The following is a 6,658-nucleotide window of genomic DNA, read 5'->3' on the forward strand; positions in this document are numbered from 1 at the left end:
CTTTTCATAGCATTCCAATGCACCCCGATTTTACAAAATACTTAAAATTTATGTTTGAGGGTCAAGTTTATAAATATATGGTTTTGCCTCAGGGTTTCGAGATAGCCCAAGACTGTTTACCAAAATTTTAAAACCAGTGTTAGGTTTTTTGAGACAAAGAGGTTTTTTGTCTAGTGTGTACATTGATGATTTCTATCTACAAGGCTCTAATCATAAAGCATGTCAGGAAAACGTTATAATTACGAAGCAACTTCTGACTTCGTTAGGTTTTGAACTCTCTGATAAATCTATATATGAACCTACGCAAAAGCTATTACATTTAGGTTTCATTCTAGATTCGACACTGATGAAAATAAGTTTAGGTGAGGATAAAAGAAATCATATCATCCAGATGTCAAAGAATGTGATGAGTCATACCTCCCTTACAGTAAGGGAATTAGCAAGATTAATTGGAGTCTTTGTGGCTAGTTTCCCAGCGGTTGAATATGGCCCGCTATATTATAGAGAACTGGAAATGCTGAAAATCAAATCATTAGAGACAAATTATAATTTTAATAACTTTACCACTCTTAATGAAGAATGTGTACAAGAAATACAATGGTGGATTAAAGAGGGAGTTTATAGTGGGAAAATGATTTCTCATGGTAATGCAGATTTCACTATTCAAACAGACGCATCTAGTTATGCATGGGGGGCAGTTTTCAATGATAGAAATACACACGGTATGTGGACAGAAGAGGAGTCTAAACTCCACATAAATGTTCTCGAAATCAAAGCAGGGTTGTTGGGTATTCAGTCCCGATGTGATTTTAAGAATTGTCATATACAGATCCAAATGGATAATCAGACTGCCGTTTCATACATTAATAATCTTGGGGGTACACACTCTAGACTTGTTAACTATTATACTAAACAAATCATCTTGTGGTGTAAAGAAAGAGGAATCTGGTTGTCTGCTTGTCATATAGCTGGAAAATCAAATATAGCTGATTCACACAGTAGGAAAGTTAGAATTCATACAGAATGGAAATTACACCCAGAAGTTTTTGATAGGTTATGTGAAAAATTTGGATGCCCTGAAATAGATCTGTTTGCTTCTCGTGCAAACAGACAATTACCTATATATATATGTCCTTCTATCCTGATCCTGAAGCCTGCGCCATTAACTCATTTCAACATAAATGGGATACTTACGGATATATCTTCCCACCATTTAATCTTATCTCCAGGATTCTCAGGAAAATCCAAGAAGACCAAAGTACAAAGATATTAATGGTCGTGCCACATTGGACAATAGCCCCTTGGTATCCAAAACTTATGGAAATGATGTGCCTTCCTCCTCTTTTTCTGAAGAAAGCCAAAAATGTGTTAATTTTACCATCAAACCACTCCGCAGTACATCCATTATACCCAAAACTCCAACTGATGGCATGTGTCTTATCAGGAACAATTTCAAAAGACAAGGGTTGTCCCGACGAGTTGTCACTTTAATGAAAGGCTGGAGACCAAATACTGTTAAACAATACAATGTTTACCTTAAGAAATGGATTGAATTTTGTTCTGATAAACAGTGGGATGTCGAGGAATATAGTGTTTCACACTGTCTAGAGTTTTTATTACACCTTTCTAAAAAAGGACTTTGTTATAGTGCAGTTAATACTGCTCGTTCTGCATTATCTTGCATTTTCGACCAACCTTCTAAGGAAACAATCGGTCGATGGATTAAATTGACTCTTATGAAGTCGGGAATAAATACAAAAAATATTCAAAGCACACAGCACCAGGGCTGCGAGCACGTCAGCTATTACTAAAGATGTAGATATGTCTGTCATACTTAAGGAAGCAGCATGGTCTGGTCAGAAGACGTTTGCTAAATTCTACAATAAACCAATTGTAAAAGATGATGGGACTGCATTTGGGAAAGCAGTGTTACGGAAAGCACGTTGATGTGAGTAATTTATCCTTATTATGAACATAATTATCAGTGTCTGGATTTAACAACAGGCTGATAATGAAAACACCAATGACCAATTACAGTAATTTTTACTGAAATCATAATATGGCACCTTGTTACTCAGTGTCTGGCGGAATCACAGACTGAGTTATATTTAATACCTCATTGACAATCTATGCAGTGTCTGGCTTAGGACACAGGCTGCAAATAGATTAAACATGATTAACCTGTGTCTGAATTTAGTCACAGAGTTATGAATGTATATCATAACTATCTATGCAGTGTCTGGCTTAGGACACAGGCTGCAATAGTTTTGAAAAACTTTTTACATACTGAATGAAAGTAGATATGGAACCTCATGGCTTAGGACATCGTTCCTTTTATCATAGGTTTTTAACGTTTTAATATAGCATAATGAAAGAATATGCTTATAATTGTGTATGTCCGTTTATATATTGGATCGCTACAATAGCTGTTACGGCTTTAAAGTCTCGGGCAAGGCCATATGAATATTCATTGGGTCTATAAAATTAGGAAATTTAACGAGACTTACCTGTAAGTTGAAGTTTGATTGGAATTTTATAGACCCAAGAATATTCTTAGGCCTTGACCGCCCTTCCCAATTTTATCCCACCCCATGAATGTATACATCGTTTTGACATCGTTTTGCAAAATTGCAAATCAATTTGAGGTCTTTTAAATTAGATAATTGATGGTAACAGCTATTGTAGCCTATTAGCTTTAAATAGTGATTGCGATTTCTCTCGGTCAAGGCCTAAGAATATTCTTGGGTCTATAAAATTCCAATCAAACTTCAACTTACAGGTAAGTCTCGTTTAATTTTCTAATTTTAATTAACGCAGATATGCAGTACATAGTCAATAGTTAAAAGAAAAACGAAAATATATATTAAATTAGGAACAAAACAGTTTTGGGCAAAGAAAACATGTCAAAATAATTTAACACAGTCATATTTCAAAATTAAAATTCGAAGTGTTCTATCAACTGAATTTTGACAATTTATACTTTTCTCAGATTTTTTTGTCTCTAATTTCATACCATTCCACAACCTCTGTAACTGTAAGATTATCTAATTTCAATTGCAATTCTTCTGCTTTAATAAGTTTAATCAGATGAATGAAAAAAAGAATAAAATATATCAATTCCAATTGCTGCAAAGTGAGCAATCGGAGATTCATTTTTAATCCAGGAAAAAAAAATATTTGTAGGGTCCAAAATCAACTAATATTCTATGGGGGTGGGGTTGTGCAATGCCCAATTCACTTGACTGTCTCCGACTTAACCGTTTTAGAGAGTTTGGTCACATATTTAGAGTAAAAGTAAAAAGTTTCTGAAAGAGTAACAGCAAGTATCATCATTATCGTAATTGTCATCATCATTATTACATTTTACATCTATAACTATAAGAAACTGTTGTACTGTATACTAGTTCCAAATAAATTAATTGTATCTAAACCGTTTGAGTTTTTTTCTTCTGTTTAAAAAAAAAAAGATATTTATGAATTGAACTTGAGTCAATGATTTTTTCGTCTCTAAATAAATTAATATGCTGTTTTTTATAAAAACCCTCTCTCTCAGAGGGGGTGGGGCGGGACGACGTTATTGCTTGTGCCAGTGGGTTCCAGATCGGCCCGCATCCTTGTGTGATGAAATTTGGGAATTTTATTTTATTTTATTATTTTAAAAACATTTTTGTTAACTCTCCTACTCCTATCCATCTATGTATATTGTGTGTCGTTTCCATGTCATTGTCATTGTGTCCTTGTTCTTGAATGAGACTCATGTTGGTCCTGCATGACTTTTTTAAAATAGAGAAACAGTCAAATGGATATGGATTTATTCTTTCTGACTGAGAGTCCATGCCACATTTAAGCACGGCCACCAGGAGGAAGCTTAGGCGTGCTTAATGCGGAAGCGTGCTTGAGTTCGAAGTATACGAATAATCCAAAGATTTTCATGAATTACATTTCATGAGTTTTTTCCCTTTGTTAGTCATGATCGCGCTCGCACTTGGGTTAGATTGGGTTTATAATATTTAGTTGTTTTGCTTTGTTCTTTTTTTCTTTAATTTAATCTTTTTTTTTCATAAATGGGAAGGAATTTTGACCGCCACTTCCTCTTGGTCATTTACCTACCCTTCCACCTCCACTCGGGGTCGCTTCCTTTCCAGTCTATTTTGGATATTTTCATTTTCACTGTCCATTATTTCCCCCGTTCATGAAAGGGAGTAAATACATCAACTAACAATCGGAATCAGATACTATTTTGTAATGAAGCGTGCCTAATCCGAAGTAACCGTGCTTAAAGACGTGCATTTTATCATATAGCAAAAACTCGGTAAGAGCCATTTAGCGTGCTTCAGTCCGAAACGTGTTTAATGACTGCGTGCTTAAAGACGGCCTGATCTGCACTAATGATATAATGGTGACAAATACATGGTTTGAACAACATGCAAGAAAGAAATGGACATGTATTAATTGAAACGGGAACTACAGGAATCAAAAGAAAGCACACAGAAACATAGATTGCAGCTTGATATATACTGAAATACAATCACGATATAATATGAGAAAAATATCTATTGGAGGTTAGGAACAAATTTGAGATTCTGGAAACAATACAAGACATTTCATGAGAAGTGGGAATAATTTAAGGAAGCCATCACGGACAAGGTGAAAGAAAATGTGCCACAAGTGCAACAAAAACCAAAACAAAGATGGATGACTATAATAAATTCTAGAAATGATGGAAGTGAGGAGAAAAAAAAAGAATGACAATCAAGGAAGCATAATGTGTAGATCTCCACAAAGAAATCAGAGCAAAACGCAATGAAACAAAGAACGAATGGCTTGTGATGAAATAGAAATGAATCTCTACTGTAGTTTATTCAAATAATAAGTATCAGAGAGTTAGTGAGATCAGTTTTTAAAAATGTCATCAAGTGGATTCATCAAATCTAAAGATGGACAGATAATCTTGGAAATAGAGAAGATTTAGGAAAGATGGGTGGAATGCTTAAACTTAAAGGAGTGATATGATGATGATCGGGCGGAACTTAACACTGTTGGTAGGAATGCTGAAGGAGCACCCATAATGAAAAATGAGGTCAGGTTTGCAATGAGAAAGATGATGTCGGAGAAGGCAGGGGGACCAGACTCCATTAAAATTGAGATTCTGGAACCTCCGGAAGAAATTGGAGTGTCAACCTTTACAGAAATATAGTATGATATCTACGTCCCGTTGGACCTATCAAAGTCAATTTTCATAGCACTACCCAAGAAACCGGCAAGAATTGAATGTGAATTCCATCGCACCATCAGCTTAATGAGTCACATCACCAAAATTTTTGTTAAGAATACTTATGAAATGAGCAAGAAACAAAATAGAACCAGAAATGGCAGAACAACTTTGTGGTTTTGTCGAACGAGAAGGTACAAAAAACCCAATTTTTATTTTGAGAAAGATGAAATAAGACTTGAAGTGAAAAAAGACTTATACAAGAAAAAAACCAAACCCAAAACACTTATACTTATGCTTCATTGATTACACAAAAGCTTTTGACAGAGGACAGCACTCAAAGATGATGGATATTCTGGAAGAGTTGTACTTCGATGGAAGAGATTTCTGGATAATCCAAAAACTTAATAAGGAACAAACAGCATCAATGAGAATATGTAGCGATATTAGCAAATTCCAGCCAATAAAAAGAGGGGTCAGACAAGACTGTGTTTTGTCACGGGATCTCTTCTCGATTTAGACAGAGCAGATAATGAGAAAAATAAAAGACATATCCAGGTTGTGCGTAAATGGATAAGTCATAAACAACATAGATATTATGCAGACGACACAATTTTGATATTGCAGAAAACAAGAAATATCTTCAACTTCCAGAGTTGCCTATAAGATTTGTACTGTTGTCTACAAATCCTTGAGCAATGGCAGTCACTCCTCCTATATTAAAGACCTTCTACTTCTAAACATCTATGTCCCCAACAGAAACTGGAGGTCATGCAATGACCAATCAATTCTTGTCAAACCTAAGACCTTGAGTAAAGTAGGTGAACAATCTTTTCAATTTCGCCCCCCCCCCCCCCCCCCACCTTTTTTTTGAGCTCTCTCCTATCACACGCAAGTTGCTTGGATTCGTAGTAATAATCTATTCTTTAAAAAAACAAATAGGGTTGGGGATTGTTCCTGAAAGCCAATGTAAAGTTGTTTTTTTTTCATCGGGCGAAGAATTACCGGTAAATCTAAAAAATATCAAACTATATTTTGACAGACTGATATACGAGCACATGTAACTTTGGGTAATTCTATTACCCGTTAACTCAAAAAGGATTCGTCTCGATCTATGCTAATTTCCACGATGCAGTAATATATAAGAATTAAAACAGATGAGTGCATGTTCGTAATACCCTTTATTCCACCGCGACTATTGCGGGTTCTCCATTAGTTAAAAAAATAATTAAAAAGATATTAAGTCCTTCATAAGATCTTTATTCTTTCATATACAGAAAAAGAAAGTAATTAACAGCAAAAAAACAAAACAAAACGTAGCCTTGTGGTCGACATCGATTAGCATGCTTGCTCTATCTTCAATATATCCTTTCCGAATGACTTTGTGTCGTTTTTTGGAATAACACTTGGATTTGCCCTGGGCTCTTTTTTTCCTGAGAGGGAGAC

This window comes from Berghia stephanieae, chromosome 5, assembly GCF_034508935.2.
Source record: "Berghia stephanieae isolate SIO BIC M18660-M18661 chromosome 5, UCSD_Bste_1.3, whole genome shotgun sequence".
Lineage (NCBI taxonomy): Eukaryota > Metazoa > Mollusca > Gastropoda > Nudibranchia > Aeolidiidae > Berghia > Berghia stephanieae.